This window comes from Acomys russatus, chromosome 23, assembly GCF_903995435.1.
Source record: "Acomys russatus chromosome 23, mAcoRus1.1, whole genome shotgun sequence".
NCBI classification, from domain to species: Eukaryota; Metazoa; Chordata; class Mammalia; order Rodentia; family Muridae; genus Acomys; species Acomys russatus.
The window spans coordinates 35,967,286-35,992,425 of NC_067159.1; the positions used below are offsets into that span (position 1 = coordinate 35,967,286).

At 38.4% G+C, this 25,140-nt stretch overlaps 1 pseudogene; it reads right to left on the bottom strand.

Annotated features, from left to right (window-relative positions):
* Positions 1 to 5,860: 5,860 nt before the first annotated feature.
* LOC127206249 (small integral membrane protein 15-like) lies at positions 5,861 to 6,083 on the bottom strand (annotated as a pseudogene).
* Positions 6,084 to 25,140: the final 19,057 nt, after the last annotated feature.

Consider the following 25,140-nt stretch of genomic DNA (forward strand, 5'->3'; position numbering starts at 1 on the left):
AATGATACTTTGCGAAAGTGGTAACTCTTGAATTCTGATTGACAGTATTTTGACAGCACATTTCATCATGTCAAAACCGGCTGTGATTCATGGTGGTTCAACTGCAAAACAGTGGGAGGAGAGAATGAAGAATACATGGTATTCTAAGACAAATAACGGTGTATACTAACATTTCCTTAAAATCATTCTTTCAGGAAATAATTTTGTTCTCTGTCTCTGTCTCTGTCTCTGTCTCTGTCTCTGTCTCTGTCTCTGTCTCTCTCTCTCTCTCTCTCTCTCTCTCTCTCTCTCTCTCTCTCTCTCTCTCTCTCTCTCACACACACACACACACATCTGTGCATATGTATCTGTGTGTGTATGCTCCATAAATTTCGGAGAGTTCACTGAGTTAGAAAATATAATGGGGGAAACAGTCCTAAAAAAAATCTTTTTCCCCAGATGAAGCGTCCATTACCAGAATTGGGTTACATCTAATTGAGTGGTTGGCCAAAGGAACCCACATGGGAATCACCAAATAAGGCTGTTGCCAAGACTATAGGTTGCTCTACACAAACTGAGGACCAAATCCGGAGCCTTGAGCTTGCTAGGAAAATACTCTACCACTGAGCTAACTCGCCAACACCACAACATAAGGCCTGCTTTTTTGAGTAAAATCTATTCAGCCTGTCACTTTTAGCAATCCAAAGATTGAATTGTGCTTAAAATGGTACTCACACAAACAAAACCCAAAGCCGATCAGGAGTGTGTCTTTTGACTACTCATCATCTTCATTGCCTCCATGGCTTCCTATTGGATTCCCAAGATTGTCCACACTTTCCACAAGGGGGTGTCCCATTATCTGCCCACCTCTTCCCACTCCATTTACCTAGACTTCTCTAGTGAGAAGCATGCTCACTATCCTGGCCTGATTGGATGGTAATGAGTTTAACATAAGTGTAATTTAGTGCAAAGTGACAATAGTGATCCTTTGAACACTAGGCTTGAGAATGACTCAACCATTACCTTTTTATTCACCCCATATTCAGCCATATTCTGAAAAGGTAGCACAAAATATAAAATACAATGAGAACCAAAGGAGAGGTTGAAGCAAGTATGCACAAAGTACATAAGAAAAAAAATAAATGAACAAATCAAATAATTAGTAAAATTAAAACTTTTTCAGAAATGTCAATAAGTATGTGTGTATGTGTCTGTATCTCTCTGTATGTGAGTGTGTGTATATCTCTCTGTGTATCTGTGTTTGTGCAAAGTATGTCTCTGTGTGTGCATGTCTCTGTGTGTGGGTATGTGTGTGTGTGTGTGTGTGTGTGTGTGTGTGTGTGTGTGTGTGTGTGAGAGAGAGAGAGAGAGAGAGAGAGAGAGAGAGAGAGAGAGAGAGAGAGAGAGAGAGAGAGGAGAAGATGTGCTCTTCTCTTTATGACCTTATTCAAATGCAGTTTGGCTGGAGATGTTAAGTACTAATCTCTTCCTTTATCATATCCCTTCTCTCGCTACAAACTATAAAAATATAGTTTTTAAAATGTCCAATCCTTGTTCAGAAGCAAGGGTTTTAAAAATGTTGCTCTATTTCAACCAATAAAATCATTACAGGCAATCGTTTCATCTCATACCTCCAAAAATTTTTCTCAAGATTAAAAACAAGTGGAATTTACTAGAGGAAATAAGCATCTCCCATGATAATGTGGCAAAGGATGTGACTGATTAACATGCAAGTAATTAAATAAAGTCCCTATGCCAGCTGAGGGAAGCTAACTGGAATATCAGAGAGAAGGGACACAGTAAAAGCAAATTAAATGAATCCTAATTTTACTACTGAACGAGAGGGGGCACACATCACCCATTAACGACAGAAATTAATATCCAGACCCAAGGATATCTATTTCTTCCCAATAACAGAAACAAGGTTTCTGATACCTTCTTCACAAACATGCATGTCCATGAAGTTTTAATGATGAGTTAGAAAGTGGAGATACTTTTAAAGTACTAAACAAAATTTAAAACATATAAGTACATTTTTATTTAGCTTAAAGGTAGCTAAATACATTAAGCCAATTAAAATATTGCAAGCACTTTACAATTTCATATTGAAATAAGAGTAAAAATATTTTTCTGTGTATATTTCTTTTTGCTTATTTGTTTGTTTTTTATTTTTTATTAATTTATTCAGATTACATCTCAATTGTTATCCTTTCACTTGTATCCTCTCATTCCTCCCTCCCTCTCTCCCCCTCCCTCTTTCACCCTATTTCCTTCCTCTAGGTCTGTGACAGAAGGGGACATCCTCCCCACCTTATGGTCACAGCCTATTAGGTCTCATCTTGGTAGCCTCCTTATCCTTTCTCTGAGTGCCAACAGGCCTCCGCATGAAGGGAAGTGGTCAAATATGGGGCACCTGTGTATATTTCTTTAAGAGAAATTTAGACCCAACAAGATAGGAAAGATGTTTATTTCAAGTTTGCCAAATACAAATAGTCAAATCACTATGAATGTAACATTTTCATAGCTCCTGATTATCTTGTGGTTCTTCCTGCTTTGTGTAGTTTATTTTATTCATGTACTATAATATAAATGTATATGTTAAAAAAGAAACAATAGAAAAGTAAAAAAGACAATTTATTATTACTTTTACCAAATTTACTTCCACAATCTAAAGTTTGACTGGAAAAGAAGGTTTTTAAAAAATATTTTCATGTCATTTTCTCTGTTTTTTTCAGACATAGACATACATAAATACAAATAGAGATGGTGGAAGTGGGTTTAGGATTATATGTGCATATACACAGATATGTACTTTGAAATATGAATGAAAATGTACATATATGTGTATGTGTATGTGTAAATGTGTGTGTGTGTGTGTGTGCAAGTTGAGCATTAACTAGTGTTACAAAGATTCAGCTTCACTCCAGATACACTTTTAGATACTTTTCTACTGTATTTGATCTTTAAAACAACATTTTAAGGCTATTGTATTTTTCCTTCCTAAAAAATAAAAATAAATTATCTTATACAATAGTTTGTCATAGGTCATATGTGTCTATGAACGTAACCTATCTATCTATCTGTCTATCTATCATCTATCTATCTATATATCTATCTATTAATTTATTCATTTTTAGACAGATTCTCACTGAATCACTCTAGCACACCTCAGACTCACCCTACAACCCAAGTTGGCCTTGAACTCACAGATGTTCTCCACCCTTTACCTCTAAGGGATTGGGATTGGGGTTGGAATCTTGTGTTATTAGGTTTGACATCAGAAGAAATCCTTTAAACTAGATCTTTCTGACATAAAAACCTTCTTGTGTGTCAAGGGTTAAAACTGGAATTCTTTGTGTTAATCCTGGCCCAATTCTTTACCCCCCACCTCTTGGAAAAGATTATCAACTTTATTTAAAAATTTAGTTTCTTTTTTTTTTGTTTGTTTTTTTTTTTATTAATTTATTCTTGTTACATCTCAATGTTTATCCCATCCCTGTATCCTCCCATTCTTCACCCCCCCCCCATTTTCCCATTATTCCCCTCCCCTATGACTGTTCCTGGGGGGGATTACCTCCCCCTGTATATTCTCATAGGGTATCAAGTCTCTTCTTGGCTACCTGCTGTCCTTCCTCTGAGTGCCACCAGGTCTCCCCCTCCAGGGGGCATGGTCAAATGTGAGGCACCAGAGTACGTGAGAAAGTCATATCACACTCTCCACTCAACTGTGGAGAATATTCTGACCATTGGCTAGATCTGGGAAGGGGTTTAAAGTTTACCTCCTGCATTGTCCTTGGCTGGTGCCTTAGTTTGAGCGGGACCCCTGGGCCCAAATCTGCCTATCATATTGTTCTACTTGTAGATTTCTAGGACCCTCTGTATCCTTTTATTTTGCTATTCTCCCATGCATCTCTCATTTACTATTTGATAATTACTTAACATTCATTATCAGATGTGCAGTAAGCATTAATAGGCCACTAAATACTGCAGTAAGTAAAGTTACTGGATCACACCTGTAGAAGAAAAGATGTTGATATTCTGAAGTCTGATTTACCACGGACAGGTCCTTAGCTCCTGCCTTCTAGCTGCCATTTCATCCAGAAAGTGTAATCACTACTGTATTCATGAAAATTTCCCCCTAAATTTAGGCCTTTATCAGTTATGAAGCATAACTTCATAAACTTGAAATTTTAATTTTCACTTTGAATCTGTATGGATAAAAAGCAACAGAACACCTTTACTGTATCAATTACAGAGTGAAGACATGAGCAGATCTGCATCATCAGCAAATTATCTGATGACATGTAACTCAAAGTTTTACTGCGTACAGTCGAGCTAAACACAAAGTAGAAACGGCCGGTGGCCTCTTACTGCTAGCTTGTTCATCCTGTTACTCTTTTTGTAACTCATTTAAGAAAATGGCAGCATTCAGTGGGTGCTATTCTACATGGTCAAGATAATGGGACTCCTTTACAAAATGAGATTTGAAATGCACAGTGTCTTGATAGTTAGTAGGTGTCTGCCATTCCTGGCTCTACTTCCCCACCTGCTGCAGCATGGCTTCCGCATACCCTATTCCAACCAGTGGATCCTGGTAAGGGAAAGGAAGCAGGAACAGCTGGATGGAGACCACAAGTGGCAGTTAATGCTGGAGAAACAGAGTTGTCACTTGTCGGGGACAGCTTCAGTGATACAAGTCTTTTAGTTGAGGGGAACAAAGGGTATTTAAAGCTTTGGGAGGGTGAGTAGGGGCTATCAGGTAAGTATAAATCCTTGGCCAGGTCCAGGGAACTGGGAATGCATTATTGGCATGAGGAGGAATTCCAGGTGTTACTAGACATGACCTTATAAGGGGAAAGGAAGTTTAACCTGACTGCCAGGCTATGTGACTTCATCAGGAGGTCACAGGGCTATATGTGGCAGGGAATGCAGCCCTGGTGCAGGGAAGGAGTGGTCCTACTCTTGCCCATTTCAGGATGAGATTTACAGGCTTTGGACATGTCTTGACCCCACTCTTGCTCGTGACCCCCCAACACACACATACACACCTCCATGGTCCCCTGGCGCCACAGTTGGCAAAAGGTGGTAATAGAAAAAAATCCAAATAGATGTCGTCATTAATGTAATTTTGCTTTGAAAAAATCAGCAATACTTCCATTCCAAAAAGCAAGCAACAATACTTTTTAAATTGAAATTAATATACTGTGACTCTTTTAGGCCAAGAAATTTTTTTTACCTCAGAAAGTAATTCTTTTATACTCTTAATATCCTTTTTTTCAAAATTAATCCCCACGTTTTTAAACTAAAACATAAATAGGATTAATAATCTGAAGACATTTTTCTCCACATGATTTTCACTTAAGTACATAAGCTTAATTGCTAGCAGTTGAAAGAAATTTTTACTACAGGTTGAATATACAAATATGTTTGGAACCAGTAATGTTTTAATTTGTTTCACATTTTACAAAATTTCACACTTGGAAGATGGGATCCAAATTTGAACACAAGTCGTTTATATTTTTCATAGCTTGAAGGTATTTTTATATAATTTTAGTGTGCCTGTATTTTTATTGCAAGCTATTACAAGTGTGAACTTTTCCACTCTTGGTGTCATTAGGACTTGGGGCTTGGAGTATTCAAGTATTTTCTCCACCTGTGAGAAAAATGCTAACTTATACAATACCTATCAGCAGATACCAACTAACTGCTATTTCCAACCCTGGAAGTTACCCAGTGCTGAGATCAGAACATGATTCTTTTATACTGGTCAGATTTAACTTACTAAATAATTCTCTCATGAATTGGAGTGAAACCAGCGAGTCCTTCTGAGGCTGAAGAATTTTCTGGATGTCTTTTCTGCTTGCAGAGGCTCTTCATTGCTTCAATCTCTTTTTAGTTATTTATCTTTTACAATGTTTCCTTGGCTTTTTTTTTTTGTTTCTTCCTTTGCTTAATCTCCCTAGCTTCAATAATCTTGGCCAATTTCCAGAACAGTCCAGAGCTAGCTAGGAATAGCAGACAGAGGACCAAATAACTGAGGAGCCATATGGGTCATTTGCAGCCAACACCACAACATGCTCCACCTCAGCCTCTATGTCAAGCATTTTATGTAGCAGTGAGATCTATTTGCTTCATCTGAGATTACTGATAAGCCAACCACAATTCAGATAGCCCACGGCTGTTGCCTCCTTTGGATCTACCTTACATTTTGAGAGGCTTAATTTTTGGTTTGTGACAAAGGTAGCGTCCACAGGCTATACATCTGTGCGCACCCCAGTCTCAGACCCAGACATCCTTGCCTCACTTTCATTACCCCTCAAATCTTATCTTAATTTATCAAAGACCAGCTTCAAACCAAAGAGTAAACTGAGTCAGGGCATAGATAGATGGCTGGCTAGTCACCCAGCAGATTTTCTCTGAGAGTAACTTCCAGGCTGGAACTGATTGTTACTGACAGTGGCTTCCATAGATACTGGCAAGCTGATGGACCAGAATTAAATTGCTGGTGGTGGGCCAGTGCTGATAGCTTCTTGATGGGGCTTACACCTACTATAGTAAGTGGGGCCTAGACATGTTAGCTCTTAGTGGGGGCTTCCACTGGTAGTGGAAAAGCATTAAAAAAAAAAGTAAAGAAAGAAGACCACATGCCCACACACACATCTGATGATGAAGAAAGACAGACTCCAGCAGGTAGGTTCCAACAAGCGTCTCTTACTTTACCCATAGGCATACATACATACATACATACATACATACGTACATACATACATACATACGTGCATACATACATACATACATACATACATACGTATGTATGCACAAATTCACACATTGGATAGATAGAGCAAACTCCAGAGGGTGAGTTCCAGTCCAACCTCACACATGAACATATACACATACACACATCTTTGCAGATAGAAAAAGATTCTAACCTCTCCAGCTACTGTACATATACACATATAGACATTTGATGAATGTAACAAACCCGGAAGAGCAAGTTCCAACAACTTTATTCTTTTTCCTACAGTTTATATATCCCAGCAAAATCTTTCACACAGTACAAAAAAAAAAATCACAATGTGGTTACATTCTGTTTCTCTTTAAGTGAATGATTAAAATGAGTGTACATAAGGAAAATATGTTTCCCAATACCATCATATGATCAAATGTTTATATTATGAAAAAGAAACAAATGTAGAAAACAATGTATTTCTAAGACCTCATACATTTGTAGCTAACCAAGGTGTTATATATTAACAAAGTGTGAACAAGCAAGGTAATTTCTCGGCCAGCATTTCTTTACCAGCAGGCTGCAATTTGAAAGAAAGAATTAATTATCTTAAAAGGCAATCTTATAAGAATCTTAAAAGTATCACAAACCTAAACTTTTATATGAAAAACCATCAGCCATTTCTACTTTAAATCTTTAAGGTGCGCATCTATTCATGAATAATTTTTATTAAATAATTTTTATTGACAGCCTTGAAAGAGTCATCGGCCATTGTTATTCTGGCCTGTTGTTCTTGCTCACCAACTTCAAAATGTCCCTAGCTTTACTGTACTTTTTCTTAACTTCAAATTGTTCCCTAAGATCTTCTATTTGGGAGCCACTAGCAAAACCATCTTTATCTAACCTTGCTAAACAATCTAGTTTTTCTCACATTCTTTCTAATGACAGTGGTCATTGCTAGCAATCTACATCTGCAGTTTCTTTTCAAGGACTGTGGTTGAATCATTAATCTGCTCCAGCAGCCATGCCTGAGAGAGTTCAAGCATTATTGTTGTGAGTGCCAGCGAAACTGCGCAGTGAGGGGCTGGAAGCCCCCTTAGAGTTCTCATACAACTAATGTATAGTGAGGGAGCTACGCTGCGTAACAGCATGAAGTCCTTAGGACACATAGTTCTTAGGGTTAGGCCTCTCCAAGATACCCATTATAGTTGCACTAACCAGGGGGCCACATTCCATGAGCTCTAAAGCTGTTCTGCTGTTCCTTCTGCACAGCCCCCAACATCAATTATAGATGAAGAGGAAATTGTATGATTCAGAATGCCTGTGTGGCCTTAATAATGATGGCCCAGTGTACAAATCACAGAATAATTTCCCTCTACAGGGCTTGAACTTGGAAACTATTAAAAATAAACAAAAACACAGTCTTCTGTGAAAATAAAAATTCATAACTAGAAAGATAGAGTTTAAAAACGGCTATGGAACGTGAGTGAGAATGGACTCACTGTGCCTGTGGCAGTAGAAAATGGTACATATAATATAATTACTCAGGTCTCCTTGAGACAAAGGTCACTCAATCTAAGTTCATGTTAGAGAAATCAATCCTTGATGCATTTGCAGTTTGTTGTCACTGGCAAATGTCTTTTTTTATTAATTTATTCATATTACATCTCAATTTTTATCCCATCCCTTGTATCCTCCCATTCCTCCCTCCCTCCCATTTTCCCCTTACTCCCCTCTCCTATGACTGTGACTGAGGGGGACCTCCTCCCCCTGTATATGCTCATAGGGTATCAAGTCTCTTCTTGGTAGCCTTAATGAAAATCAGGAACTGGAAGTAAATAAATGAAGGACAGTATTACTCAGGAAACTGGGCAAGACATAAGGAGTGTTTTATGCCCACCCCACTAGGGCAGATGAGACTATATTCATGAAAGAGTTAATAAATAATTGACTCAGTGAGGTCTTTGTACTAATATGGAGTTGTAGCTAGTTTGCTGAGTCCCATGGTGAGATATGATCTTTATTTAGGTCTTTAATTTTTTCTCTTTATTCTTAAGAATTTCATTTAAGTGTACAATGAAATTTGATAATATCCACTTTCTCCTCCAGCTTCCTTTATATCCCCATCAATACATGCCACTCCCAACTTTGTCATTTATTTCATTTGTATAGCCCACTAATTCCTGTCATGTATATGTGCAGAGATGGTGGGCCATCGCTTGGAACATAGGCATGAAGCAGTGACCACTTCCTCGGAAGATTGATTCCTTCTCTTTAAGAAACTATGAACCACCAGTATCTGCTGAGTAAGGGGCAGAGTCTACCTGTGATGGCTGCTCTTAGTTGTCATCTTGTCTACATCCGGAATTAAAGGGATGCCTCCTAGGGAATTTTCATTAGCTTGAAGGAGGAAGATGTACTTCTTATCCAGATCATTGAGGTAGGAAATTATGTCTTTAATTCAGGTCTTTTAAGCTTGGAAAATCTACCTCTAATATGGGCCACACCTTCTTCTGGGAGCCTATATAAAGGCATGGAAGAAGGAAGCTTCTGTTCCTTGCCTGCTTATGCTCACCTCACCTGCAAGTCTATTCCCTCACTGGCATTGAAGTCTACTTCTTCCATTGTGTGCTAAAGACCAGGTGAAACTTCCAGCCTTGTGGACTGAGCATCGACTGGGTTCTTGGACTTTCTCTTCACAGCCAGACAGCCATTGCAGATTATCTGGACCACAGCCCATAAGTCATTCTAATAAGTCATACATACATACATACATACATACATACATACATACATACATACATTACATACATACATATATTTAGAGAGACAGAGACAGAGTCATTCTATAAGTCCCATTACTCTATATAGAACCCTAATATACTACCTTCCTTTGCCCCATTTGTGCCAGAACTTTGGCTGCCTTGATCTTTTTCAGGTATTATGCTAGTAATCCTAGTGGCTGTGGGTTTATGAGTTCAATATTCATGTCATGTCCAGGAGACAGGATTTCACAACACTCCCCTCATCCTCTGGCTATCTTACATTATCTTTGGCTCTCTTCCATGACAGTGTTAGATCTTGGGTGTGTATGTCTCACCTAGTTACATACTTTAACTTTCTTTCATCAAAGTGGAATATAACGATTGATTAAAATAGATCATAAAATCCAAGTATTTAGGAACTATATTTACTAATAAGGGTGATATTTGTACAAATTGAGTTTGGAAAAGTTTGCATAGTCATTAATATTTCACACTCAGTATAAAAGAAAATCTTGAACAATGTATAAAATAGTATGCACATTCATGGTACATATGTTTATAAACTTATGTACAGAAATGTAAGGTTTCATTTTTTATGAAGCATATTGATAATTAAAAGGAACCTTCTCAGTAAATATTCAATAATTAATCTTTTCTGAGTCAAAATAGAAAGATTGCATTTTTTATTATAAAATATGAATATAATTTTCTATTTTGTATTTATTCTATATAAAATCCTTTGCATATTCCCTAGGGATATTTTTGAGTGTTTATTCTTACCCTTTACAATTTAAAGAAATGGTAGTTTTTTAAATGTCTGTTATTGCATCCCTATCTACTTTGCACATTATATTTGTAGGTGCTAAAGAATTTAAAAATTAATTATTAGGTTTACCCTTACAAACTCATTGAATAGGGAACTATAAATCTGCCCATCGTGTGAAATAAACATGATTTCCATGACTGGAGGGAACTATAAAGCTTGATTAATTCTTCTCTAAAATATCATTCTTTGGTTATGTAGATTTAAAAGATTATTCACATTAAAATTTTAAAACGTATATTACCACCTTGTCTTATGTTTCATCTGCCTCAGCAATAGCAGTCGTATCTATCATTATTAGTAATTTGATTATACAATTTGAAGTATAAGTTATCTTATTTCATTTCTGTAACACATCCCAGGCCATCATTTTCTCCCAGGGCATCACAGCAAGCTCATTTGTCTCTTCTTCTCACTTGTAGACAGACATTTGTAAGATTTATTGCTAATTTCCTTCTTATTATCATTTTCTTCATGACATTTTTAATCTTCCCTCATTTATTAAATGGCTTTCCCACTTGGTGTGCAGTTGCAGAGCTCTGAGTGCGTAGATGCTGCCAGAAGGAGCATGCCAGCCAGCTGGGAAGGGAAGTCTGTCCTTGTGTTTGGATGTCTCACTCAGTGAAGAAGCTTTGATGACTTTTAGAAACCTGAATTCGACACCCATTTCTCACCTAAGCTTTATTTGATACTTCCCATTTATGACACTAAAAATGTTTCCAAATGCATTTTTCTTGTTTCTCTGGATTTTCTGTATTGTCATTAGCATATAACAAAATTAATTTTGTGCTTTGTCCCTCAACCAATATCAGTCCTCTATTTTATCTTTTTAGTTCCAGAGTTGTTTCACGGTTTCCAACAATTTATTTCTAGTAAGTCCTTATTTCCTTATGAAAATCCCACGAGGAATAAGAGTATCTCAAAACAACAAAGAGATATTATACAGATGCTAAACTGTAGATACTGGGGTCCTCTTTGCTTTAATCCTCCTGAAAAAGATACCTGAATAGAGAGCTTAGCGTGTGAGTGTGTCATGTGATGATAGAGAAAGGGGCCCTTGAACCAACAAAAGAGTCTGCTCTGTCCATGCCTGGCTCATCCCTTCTATTTCTGGGATTATGGTCCAGTGTGGACCAAAGACCATACTAGCCAGCAAAGCTTCTGGATAGAGCACCAGAGGCATGCTCATTTCTCTCCAGGGTAACTACCGGAACCTACAGGATGCCCCAAATGAACAATGAGGTGCTGAGAACCCTCTGTTGGAAGAAGTCTGGAGTCTGTCTGTCAGGATCTGTGTGGACATCCAGCACTGTGGTCAAAAGCTTTAGAACTCAAAACCCTAAAGCAAGCTCTTTCCCTGTTACAATTATTTTGTTAAACAGACACAGTATTAAACTGACTCCTAATGTCATTTTATTATATCCATAGCTCAATGTAGATATAAAAAGATAAGACCATAAACACCTTGCCTAATGGATTGCTCTGATTGTCTTGACTAATGTGGGAAGGCCCACCCTGTTGCAGTGTCACCTTCAAGCAGCAGCTCAGGATTTTAAAGGGTAGGGGATGGGGGTATTTAAGAAGGAAGCTTATTTTGCCTTTGGTTTTGTTGGGTTTTCCTTGGGCTGCAGATGTGAATTGTCTCTTTGTCTGTGCATCATTTAAAGTCAGGCCAGAGGAAAGGTGTAAGAGTCACCAAATCTGGATTTACAGGAGGTTGTGAGCTATCATGTGGATGGGGAACCTGGTGCCTCTGCAAAGGCAGCCAGAGCTCTTATCCACTGAGCCTTCTCTCCTGTCCAAGAACACATTTTAAAACAAAACCAACCAACTAAAACTAGAGCATAATAAAGAAATTATATATAAAAGGAAAGGAAAAGGAGATGAAATTTTTAAAAAGAAACAAAACAGGTTATATACAAAATAAAACAGAAATCTCACATACAAAAATTAAGCTAGTTTATTTAATAAAATCTACTTAGAAGTATAAACAAATAAAAAAGAAAGAAAAACAACAGCAATAATAACAAAAAAAGGAAACCAAAAATTTCAACTCTCAAGATAAATTTTTTATTATTTATTTCTTTTTTATGTATACATTTATATTATTACACATATATAAAATAAACTACATACAGCAAGAAGAACCACAGAACAATCAAGAATTATATTCATTTAACATTCATAGGGTTTTGGCTGGTTTTTTATTTTATTTTATTAATTTATTTATATTACATCTCAATGGTTATTCCCTGGTTTTGGCTGTTTTTATTTGGCAACCTTGAGGAAAATATTTTCTTATCTCAGTGAGTCTAAACTTCTGAATGTAAATCAATATCTTTCATATCTCATCTCTATCAACTTAAACTATCTATCTAGACCTAAAAACATCTTAACCCTAAACAACTAAACTTTATTATGAAACTAAATTATTTGGTCTTTAACCCTATCAGAGACTTGAGAAGGAGTAAAATTAATTACTTGAGTAAACCAGGAAGTGCAAAGACAGTTTGCTGCCTGGAGAGTCACCCATAACTCTCTAAAATGTTGGAGCATCATCTTCAGCCTTCTTGCTCAGTATGTCAGATAGACATATTTGTAAGGCAGGAACTATTAAGGACTTGCTTTCCCTGTCTTGGCAGAGTTTGACTGTCAACTCTGCCTGCATCCAATCTTGCCAAGTTTTAGGCAGAATTCTACCAGTGGTTGTAATGAAGCCATTTTTTCCAGTGGCTGGTTTGCCATATTCAAAGCCAACTCCATAAGGAAGTTCTTTGATGTTCATCAGGAACATGACAAGGCTGCCCACTCTCTCCATTTCTCTTCAATATAGTGCTTGAAGTCCTAGCTAGAGCAATAAGACAGCTAAAGGAGATCAAGGGCATACAAATAGGAAAGGAAGAAGTTAGAGTTTCACTCTTCACAGATGATTAGATAGTATACATAAATGACCCCTAATTCTACCAAAGAACTCCTACAGCTGATAAACAACTTCAGCAAAGTGGCAAGATACAAAACTAACACCAAAAAGTCAGTAGCCCTCCTGTATACTAATGACAAAGGGACTGAGAAAGAAATTAGGGAAACCACATCCTTCACTATACCCACAAATAATATACAGTGTCTTGGTGTAACTCTAACCAAGCAAGTGAAAGACTTATATGAAAAAAACTTCAAGTCTCTGCAGAAGGAAATTGAAGAAGATATCAGAAAATGGAAAGATCTCCCATGCTCATGGGTTGGGAGAATCAGCATAGTAAAAATGGCCATCCTACCAAAAGCAATCAAGAGAAAAATTTTAAAGAACAGTTCTCTCCATGGAATGGGATGGAAAGATGGCTCAGTGGTTAAGAGCTCTGGCTGCTTTTCCAGAGGATCTGGATTCATGTCCCAGAACCCACATGACAGCTCATAGCCAAGGTCTTCTGGCCTCTTCAGGCACTGCATTCACATGGTACACAGACAAAGCACTCATACAAATAAAAGGAAAAATAAAAGTTAAAACAATATTTTGATTAAAAAGAAAGGGTCTCGCTAATCCAGTGAGTTAGCCATGAGAGCAACAGCAGGGGGCAGACACACCCTTAATACATACCTCTAATCCCAAACATGAAGGTAAAGTCAGTGTGCAGAAGGAAGTACCCATGTTTGAAAGTGATGTCTAATTTAGAGGCAGGTGAAGTGACTAATCAGAGATAGATTTGACAGAAAAGGATGTGCCCAACAGAGAGGAAAGAGAGGTGGCAGAAGAGAGAGCAGAGGGAGAGAGCGAGGAGGCAATTTTATGGGAACAGTTGTACAGACACAGGTTGCAGGGAAAGAACAAGCTGGACACAGGTGAAGACAGAACGAGCCAGTAAAGGAGGAGACAGAAGTTTAGAAAATACTGCTAAAATAAGTATGAGGCCAACCAGAGCAATTCAGTCAGAAGCTGCGAGATGCTAGTTTGAATCAGTCAGCTTGGAGAGGAGTTTGAGCCAAAACAGCTGAGTGGAACCAGGCAGGCAGAGTTCAGAAAGAGCTAGAAAGGGAAAGTTTATTCATCAATAAACTATCAGATGGCAACTGCATCTTGAGAATAAAAGTTACTTTTTAAAAATTTTTTATTATTAATTTATTCTTGTTACATCTCAATGGTTATCCCATCCCTTGTGTCCTCCCATTCTTCCCTTCTTCCCCTTTTCTTCTTATTCCCCTCCCCTATGACTGTTCCTGAGGGGGATTACCTCCCCCTGTATATGCTCATAGGGTATCAAGTCTCTTCTTGGTAACCTGCTGTCCTTCCTCTGAGTGCCACCAGGTCTCCCCCTCCAGGGAACATGGTCAAATGTGAGGCACTTTACAACGAAATTCTGCATTCATTCTTTCTTTCGCACCAGCCCTCATCAGTGTTCTGCTGCTGTGAATTGTGCATGCTCATGTTTTCTTTTTCTCTCCTTGATTCCATTCTACAAAGTCTCCACTTTAAATAAGTATGTATTGTTTGCTGTTTGTGCTGGCTGGTCTTATGTCAGCTTGGCATACAAACTAGAAGTACCTGAAAAGAAGAAACCTTAATTGAGAAAATGTCTCCATGAAATCTAGCTGTAAGGCATTTTCTTCATTAGTTACTGATGGAAGAGGTTCTACCCAATTGTGGGTGGTGCCATTCCTGAGCTAGTGGATCTGTATTCTATAAGAAAGCAGGCTGAGCAAGCTAGTAAGCAGTACTCTATCCATGGCCTCTGTATCAGCCCTGCCTCCAGGTTCCTGCCCTGTTTGAGTTCCAGTCCTGACTTCCTTTGATGATAAACAGCAATCTGGGAGTGTAAGTCAAATAAACCCTTTCCTCCCCAAGTTGTTTTTAGTCATGGTAGCTCATCATAGCAAGAGTAAACCCAACAAAGATACTATTGAAACTTCAGTGTTCACCTGGCATAACCACCTCTAAAGAGAGGTAATATCTTCAGGAGACATTAATAGCTAGTGAGGGCCAGTAACTCACCATCTTGTCTCCTTTAGACGAGGTTCTTAAACTTTGGGATATATGGCATTCTTCATTCTCAATTTTCCCCAGGTGCTTCATAAGTAAAACCAAACCATAACCCAGATATACGGATACATATGACCATATACAGTTGTCTAATAAACCTACCTAAGAGGAGGGGGCGTGGGAACTTTACAAATCTGTAAGTAATGGACTAAGAGTGGAAAGAAAATATTATTTGTAATGTAAACAATAAGATGACCACTAGATGGCAGGGTTTGACTATAAATCTAAGGAAAGGGCATATCCTTCCTTGCAGACAAAACAAAGTGTTTTAGATTTTTGTTTGTTTGTTTGTTTTGTTTTGACTACTATTATATTTGTCTATTGACAAATTCTTACAAGTGCACAATAAATTCTGGCTACTCTTATTCTAGAAACTCTCTCATCTTCCATCCTGGCCAATATTCCTTCTTCATTACCTGTCGCTTTCTCTCTTTTATATATACACATATATTCAATTTTGTGCCCCTCTGAGTTTAACCAGAGCCCTGTATGTGATCATTGGCTGGGAACTCTTCATTGGATATTTGTGTGTTCACCTGTGTGTACAATTGAAGACAAGATTGCCCCTCACTCATAACATATTATGAGTAGCCAATTGTTCAGCAGTATAGCATAACAAAAAGTATTTTAACCAATAGTCTTAATAGTTTTGTCCAACATCTAAACTGTGGTGGTGAATGAAAATAGTCCCACAGGTCCACTGGGAGTAATACTATTAGGAGGTGTGGCCACACTGGAGTAGGTGTGGCCTTGTAGGAGGAAGTATGTCACTGGGGGTTTTGAAGTTTCAAATGCTCAAGCCAAGTCCAGTGTCACTTGATCTTACTGCTGCCTTCCGATCCAGATGTAGAACTCTCAGCTCCTCCTCTAGCACCATGTCTACATGGGTGTGATCATAGTGTCTCATCACAGCAATAAAACCACAGCTAAGACATATGCCATCCAGGAAAAACAAAAGTAAAAACAAAAACAAAACACAAAAATACAAAAACTGGTCCCATCAAGGCCTTGTGAGATTACTAAACAAATATATTTTAATTGAGCCACTACCTTACTCTCTATATATACTAATTTCTTTGGTTTGGCACTTCTTGTTTATAAATTCTGTAAATAGTGAAATGGTCAGACATAGTGGTAACTGTGGTCATTGATGTGACCAGTTAGTGTTCACTGTGATGGTCAGCATTACTGCTCAGTGTTGTGGTTAGCTGTAGTTTTCACTTCAATTGCCAGTCATAGTGGTCAAAGGGTGATCAGCTGTAGTGATCACTGGGCATCAGTCATACTGTCCACTGTGATGATCAGTCATAGTGGTGACTGTAATGGTCAGCCATATTGGTCACTGTAGTCGTCACTTGTAGTGTTGACTGTGATGGTGAAGTCATAGTGGTCATTGCAGTGGTTGCTGTGGTGATCTATTGTAGTGTTCACTGTGATGGTCAGCCACAGTGGTCACTGGGATAGACAGTTGTAATGTCCACTTGTGGTCAGTTATAGAGTCTACTATGGTACTCTGTCATAGTCATCAATATGATGATCAGTTGTGGTGTCCACTGCTAGTCAGTTTGGTGGTCATTTGCAGTGGTCACTGTAATAGTCATTGTTATGGTCAATAATAAGGATCACTCTCAGGCTCGCTGCGGTAGCACATTGTACCGTTTGCTTTTATGGTCAGATGTGGTGGTTACTGTTGTTATGAGCTTTACTTTTCTCTTTGGTGGTCAGCCATAGTGGCCAGCTGTAATGCTCATAGGATTCACTGCTGTGGTCAGTCATTAGTGTTCACAGTGGTAGTCAGTCAAGGTAATCACTGCAGTGGTCATTAATGTGGTCAGTTGTACTGTCCAATGTGATGGACAGCCTTTGTGTTCACTGTTGTGGTTAGTTATCATATCCTTTGTGATGGCCGGACTTAGAATTCACCATTCTTAAGTTGTAGTGTCAACACAGATGGTCAATCATAGTTGGCACTATGGTGGTCAGATATAGTATCCACTGTGATGGTCAGCCATAGTGGTCACCTGTGGTGCTCATTGATATAGTCAGCTGTAGTGGTCACTGTCAAGTTATATGCATTGGTCATTTGTAGTGTCCACTGTCAAAGTGTTCAGTTGTAGTTACCATGCTGAAAGTCTATCATAATGGTCACTGTGGTGGTCACTGATATGGTAAGCATAGTGGCTACGATGATGGTCTCTGTAGCGGTCAGCTGTAGTGTCCACTGCTATGGTCACTCCAGTGGTCTGCTGTATTGTCCAGTGATATACTTGAGTGTTGTTTACTCCAATTTAAATACATTTCTTCAGTTCATATATTATTGATAGGAAATTGGTGTGTTTACACATCATTTGTCTTAGGATTTTATTGCTGTGAATAGACACCTTGACCATGCCTACACTTATAAAGGAAAGCACTTAATTGGGTCTGGCTTACATTTCAGAGATTTAATCCATTGTCATCATGGCAGGAAGCATGGTGGCATGCAGGCAGGCATGATGCTGGAGAGGAGCTGAGAGTTCTGCTTCCTGGATAGTGGGCAGTAGGAAGAGAGTGAGACAGTGTACCTGGTTTGAGCATCCAAAACCCTCAAATCCCACCCCCAGTGACATACTTCCTTTAACAAAGCCACACCTACTCAAACAAGACCACATCTCTCAATAGTGCCACATCCTATGGGCCTATGAGGGCCATTTTTATTCAAACTACCACATTACTTTAGGAATGAAGCTACAGGGGAAATAATTTAATAACTAACTTTTCTCTTTTTGTTTTTGGTGCTGGTGATTAAATCCATGGTATCACAGGGTATCTAAGCAATCTTAATATAGTAAGAATTCATCCCTGGACATGATTCATAGGAAACGCTTAATATTTGAGTTTTAATTAGTCATTTCTTATTACCCAGTATTAGTGAGTATCTTAGTCAGAATTTCTATCGCTTCAATGAAAACACCATGACCAAAAACCAAGCTGGGGAGGAAAGAATTTATTCAGCTTATGCTTCCAGATAAGAATCCATCCCAGGAAAAAGTTAGGACAAATGGGGCAAGATCCTGGAGGCAGGAACTGATGCAGAGGGCATGGAGGAGTGCTGCTTACTGATTTGCTTTTACATGGCTTGTTCAGCCTGCTTTCTTATAGAACTCAGGGCTATCAGCCCATGGATAGCACCACCCACAATAGGATGGGCCTTCTCCCATTGATCCCTAATTGAGAACATGCCTTATAGTTGGATCTTAAGGAGTCATTCCCTCAACTGAGGCTTCTTTCTCTCTTTTGACTCTAATTTGTGTCAAGTTGACACACACAAAAACCAGTCATTACAATGACTTTACGCCATGACTATATTATAAGCATACATTGATTGTGAATTCACTATTGTGACTGTCTGTTGTAATGATTTTTAATAACAAATAATACTGAAGCTAATGGTACCTTACTATTCATCTAGTTAGTTAAGGTCATGAGGATCTAGCCTGTGGCTTATCTTAAATAATTGTCCATGTGGAGGTTAATATAATTTGTCTTCCCACTACAAGAATTCCTAATACCTAAACTTAGGCTTACTATGGGTAAAGATTGAATCATCTACATTGAAGACCCCAGTGAATTCTAGAATGCTAAGTAGATCTTACCATGTTCATTATTGCTCAGTTTTAAATAACTATTGTCATACTCTCATGCTATGTGTATAATTGAAACACTACTAGGATGCAATATTTTTAGGTCTCCACAGCAGGTATTCATAGAAGACTCTTGGGGTCACAGACTAGGGGAAGGCTCCCCAAAGTAGGACTGCCAGTGTCTGTCATATCAAAATGTTCTTTGATCTTTCTTCCTGAATTTTGCTCCAAAAGCAAGTTTTTTCTAAGCAGGTTCAAATCTAGAGTATCAAGCTCTTCCTTTTCTACACTGAAAAGCTGCCAACTTTTAATTTGTGGTTGTATTTTTAAAATAATGTTTTCTTTGTTTGAGTTGTGCCTATAGTTATAGAGGAATTTTAATTTAGAGCATGGCTGCTCTGACAATTGATCACATGCAAAGACCTTCTAGGTCTGTGTGATCCAATTGAAATACAAACGCACCTTTAATCCGGGAGACAGAGGCAAGCAGATCTGATTTCAAAGCCAGCCTAGTATAAAGCAAGTTTCAGGTAAAGAAAAGCTTAGGTCCAGTTCTGGTAGTGCATGCCTTTAATCCCAAACAATGAAGGTAAAGATAGTTTGTAGAAGGAAGCATCCGTGTTTGAAGATGATGTATAGTTGACTGGCAGAGGAAGAAAGTGATGAATTAGAGAAAGGTTTGACACAGTAGGATATGCCCAACTCTCATGAGAAGAGAGAGGAAAGGAAAGCTACTTCAGGGGCAATGAAGAGAGGAGAGGAGGCTGTTTTACCAGAACAGTAGTAGAGGGACAGGTTGTAGAGAAAGAACCCAGGTGAAGATGGAATGACCCAGAGAATGAAAAGGAGCCAGAATATTAGAAAATACTTCTAGAATTAGTTTGAGGTTAAGCAGAGCAATCCAGAGGCCAAGAGAAAAGCCGGATTGAATAAGTTAGATAAGAGAGGAGTTTGAACCAGAACCGCTGAGTTGAACCAGCCATCTACGATCTCAGAAAGAACAAGAAAATGTGAGCCTATAAAGCAGTATGTCTCAGAGGCTGAAAACATTCTAGGCCTAGGTTAGATTGTATAGATGCTAGCAGCTTCCAGGGCTAGCCTAGGTTAGCAGACAGAGCCAGTAATCCTGCGAGTCAACAATTGAAACAGGCAAATAAAAGTTCCTTTTACATATTATATCTCATGAAGAAAAAGAAATGATCATATTCCAATTACTGAGAAGAGATGCTTTGCCTATTTTAAATATTTTAACTTAGAATTAGAGAAAACAAAATTGAGCTTTAGTAAAACTGAAAATTTATTCAGCCTAAACTAAAAATGATATAGCAAAGCTTTTTTGTTAACATTTGAACATGTGGTTTAAGATGAATTTATGTAGTTTTTGGCATCAGTAATAAAAAAAAGTATATACCCAGCCAATTCTTTTTCTTAGATTCAAATGCATTTTGCTATGACTTAGACAAAGCTTGCTTTGTCTACATAATGCTTTTCTTTACTCCCACAACCATCTCTGTGAATCAGGGCACAGGCAACAGAGGAACTCTTTTCAGGGTAGCTCAAGGATTTTCTTTTTTTTTTTTTTTTATTAATTTATTCTTGTTACATCTCAATGTTTATCCCATCCCTTGTATCCTCCCATTCCTCCCCTCCCATTTTCCCATTATTCCCCTCCCCTATGACTGTTCCTGAGGGGGATTACCTCCCCCTGTATATTCTCATAGGGTATCAAGTCTCTTCTTGGCTACCTGCTGTCCTTCCTCTGAGTGCCACCAGGTCTCCCCCTCCAGGGGACATGGTCAAATGTGAGGCACCATAGTACGTGAGAAAGTCGTATCACACTCTCCACTCAACTGTGGAGAATATTCTGACCATTGGCTAGAGGAATAAAATGGTGTAAAAAGACCAGAGGAGGGAGCCCGTGTCTTACACTAGAGAAATCATCCCATCCGCTAGCCGTGCAACATGCTGAGGTTTTGCAAAGGACATTTAGAGTGGTTATATGTACATGAACATAATCTTTAAAGAATCAAATATTAGGTGGAAGAAATTCAATCATTTTTAAATGAAAACAGGGTCAATCAATCAGGAACACATAGCAATATTAAGCATACATCTTACTAATAGAGTTTCAAAAGCATAAATCAAAAAGTGGAGTCATTACATGAAACAGAACGTTCCAAAAGTAACGTTTGGAAATTCTAATGACTATTTTGATATAATTGGTATAAAATCAAGCTTAAAGCTCAGTAAAGTTTAAAGTGTTAAACAAAATAACCTAAGTGGCTCTGGCGTCCAGTTAAAAATTAAACTGCACAGTAGAGAAAAAAAAAACAGAGGGAAGAGTAGGGAGAGTAGGGAAAAGAGGAGGAGGTTGTGGGAAAACAGGAATAGGAGGGCAAGAAATGATTGCTGGGCACCTTCATTAGGAGAGATATCTGGAGAGGGCAAGGAGCCAAGATGGGCTGAAGCTGTCCCTTTGAGCTGTGACTGGGGTATCATAATACCTTCCCTGATTTAATCTGTAAGGGACTCCAGGAACCTGTGTGCTGACTTCTCACAAGGAGGGACCTCATGGTGCTTTATACTGATGTCAACAACTGCCACTAACGTTTACCATTGGTGCAACCAGCACCTACTGGTACTATAGAAGCCCCTGTAGAGGGAGATGGCACTGTATCAGATACATGTCAATTCCACTAGAGCTGTTCTTCTATCATCCTGAAACACAGCTGGCAATGTCCGATGTCATATTGTTCCAGACCTCAAAGCTATAGCCCATCTGTGCAAACCCTTCATCCAAACACTGGCTCTTCCGCCACTCTGCACATCTGTATCCCAGTTGCTGGTGGCATCTTTTGCATGACCTAGCCAGCACATGTACACTGCAGCCATTGTCATTCTATAAGCCCCATAGTCTATGCTTTGGGTATTAGATCTACCACAAATGTAAACTAATCAGGCCTGGGCACACTGTCTCTCTTGCCATACATACAGTTTGGTCCTTGAATCTGTGACCATTCAGACTGTAGCAAAACCTGCAGAATCAGGGCCATCTATCCAGCACTCTATATCTTGGAATCTAAGTCACCTTACAACAACCCTGCCACAATGGCTATTTGGTGCCTGTCAAGCAAAAACAGATGCTATGCCCACCCTTAAGGCACTTAAGAGCTTTTTGTAGCACTGAATGGTATGTCCCAGCTATAGTATCTTCTTTTTTTTAAAGATTTATTTATTTATTATGTATACAGTGCTCTGCCTGCATGTACACCTGAAGGCCAGAAGAGGGCACCATATCTCATAATAGATGGTTATGAGTCACCATGTCATTGCTGGGAATTGTACTCAGGACCTCTGGAAGAGTAGACAGTGCTCTTAACCTCTGAGCCATCTCTCCAGCCCTATAGTATCTTCTATAGGCCAAGTGCTCATGAGTTTCTGAGCACTGTGACTGGGGAGCAATGATATGAATACCTACATGTCTATTGAAGACACTGATAATGGATCTATAGCGAGATTGCTCTACTGAACTCCAGGAGATAAACTCAGATAACCACCCCCATGTCTTCAACCCCACCCACAGATAAAGGTAATCTCCATCAAAACCAGTCTAACCAGTCTGTAAGTATGGAAACAGTAACTATTCCAACAAATGCTCAGATATCAATACAAGATAAAAGAAAGAGAGAGAGACAGACAGACAGACAGACAGACAGACAGAGACAGAGAGAGACAGACAGAGACAGACAGACAGACAGACAGACAGGCAGGCAGACAGACAGACATAGATAGAGACAGAGAGGTACAGCATCACCAAAGGGATATAATTTCAATTTGGAGCATTAAAGCAATAGAAATCTCTGAACTTCCAAATAAATACAAAACAATTTTAAGTAGTTATGGGTGATAAAATCCAACAAAAAAAATCAAGAAAAGAATACATTTATAAAAGAAGTTAAATAGGAAAATTAAAATAGTAGAAAAGGAATTGAACAAGTGCAAAGGTGAAAAAATTACAAGGAATGAAATGAAAGTTACAATAAGAAGTATCAATAGTATAGTTGTTTAATGAGAGTAGAACTGGAGATAGAGGTCACTTGAAATTATCTTGTGAGAGGGTAAAAGAAAGAGGTATGAAATGATGATTAAAGGCTTTGCAAATTATGAAACACTATCACGTGAAACTCTATGCATATTATAGGACATATGCATTTAAAATATGTTTATAATAGAAACAAACATATCACTTTCCCCTTCTCTTTCCTTCCTAAATCCCTGGCCAGCTACTCTCCTTCAAACCCCTCCCAAGTTTTCCCTTAAAAGTTTATATTCTCAAAAAAAAGTTTATATTCTCTTTTTCTTTGACTACTATTGTTACACACATATATGTATGTATATGTCTACACTAATACACACACACACACACATACAACCTGTCAAGTACCGTGTGTGTGCGTGCGCGTGTGCGTGCGTGTGTGTACGTGTGTGTGTGTGTGTGTGTGTGTGTGTGTGTGTGTGTGTGTGTGTGCATGCATGCGTGTGGTTTCAGGTCTGACTACTCTGCATTAGACAACCTGGGGGAGGCTAATTTTCCCTTTCCCATCATTCATTAGTTGCCTGTAGTTATTTGTGTAAGGCTGGGACCCCATGAAAATCTCCCCCTTCCACATTAAATGTTCATTGATTGTCATTATTTTGCTCTTGCTTTTGCAGCTCTAGGAGAAACTTTCACAAAAGACTTCTGGTATTCTGGATTTACATCTTTTCACACCTTACCCCTTTCCTTAATATTCCCTGGGCCACAGGTGTAGCAACTGTGATGTAGATGTTCCCACTGGGGCTAGGGTTCTCAGGACCTGTTGGTCTCTGCATTGTTACATTTATGGCTTTCTGTGGTGGTTGCTATTTACGGCAAAGATAGGGTTTTTGATGAAGGGTGGTAGCTACACTTATTTTAGACATACAAATGAAAATTAGAAAACAAAAACAGAACAAGCCAAACCCAATCCTGTAGACTGAAAAAAATAACAGTAATTAAAGCAGAAATTAATGAAGTATAAACAAAGAAAAACACAGAAAATACATTAATCTAAGACCAGGTCCTTTGAGAAGATAAGGAAGATTGACAAATCCTCGGCCCAACTAAACAAAAGAAAGAAAAAGAGGGCCCAAATTAACAGAATCCAAAAATGAACAAAGAAGCATCCCGTCAGACACCCACCAAAGAAACTGAAAATATTATAAGGAAATGCTTTCAAAATCCTGTATTCCGTTAAATTGGAAATTTTTAAAAAAATGGGTAATATTCTGATCAATCAAAACTATAGAAAAGAAAGCAATGAATGGTCTATGAGGTTTGTGGGGTGCTGTCAGATGTGTGTGAGAGAGAAAAAGTGGAGGGGGAGAACAGTAGAAGAGAAATAAAGAAAAGGACTGAATAATATTCTAACAGACTGCACCTGCTAGTTGACTTTGTGTGGCCTTGTAAACAAGTATCCCATGGTCCTCCACTAGAATGCTCAGAGACCTGGACAGACCTGTTGTATTGAGTGTGTGAGGATCTGGGAGCTGTTTGTCTTTCCCCCAACACAGTCAATAATTTCCTTGGTCAGGATTTCTGTCCTTTCCTCTCTCTTCTGTATAAAGACCTGCAATGGGTCTGTTTAGGTTGTTGGTCTCTTAGTTTAACTTTAGTGGTTTGGCATTTGGCATTGTTCCTTGTGTTTGTCTTCTAGCAAGTTTTATGAACAATGTTGTATAGTCTTATTATTTGTTGTATTACATAGTCTTACTCCATATTATTATGTCACCATACTACTAAATATGCTCAGGTGCTCTAAAGAAGCAATGACAATTCTGTGACATTGCAGTCTGTTTTGCCATATTGATACTGAGCATCCATAGTGAGAATTTAGCGCATGGTCTTCTAGATGACTTCAGAGCTAGGTAGTGGGAAGTGAGGTAGATTATTATTACAGAACCATCGACTTAAACTCCGGTGGCTTTTCCCTCTTTGACTAAGTGTCTATCCAGGTGGTACAAAATTCCACTAGTCTCAAGAGTTGTGATAAAGCTGATTCTGACAATTTTGTTAGTTACTTCATTTGTCTCTTTGAAAATGAAGATTTAGAATTTCCTTTCCAACTTTTAAAATTGATATTTATCACAAATGTTTAATTTTTTTGGTT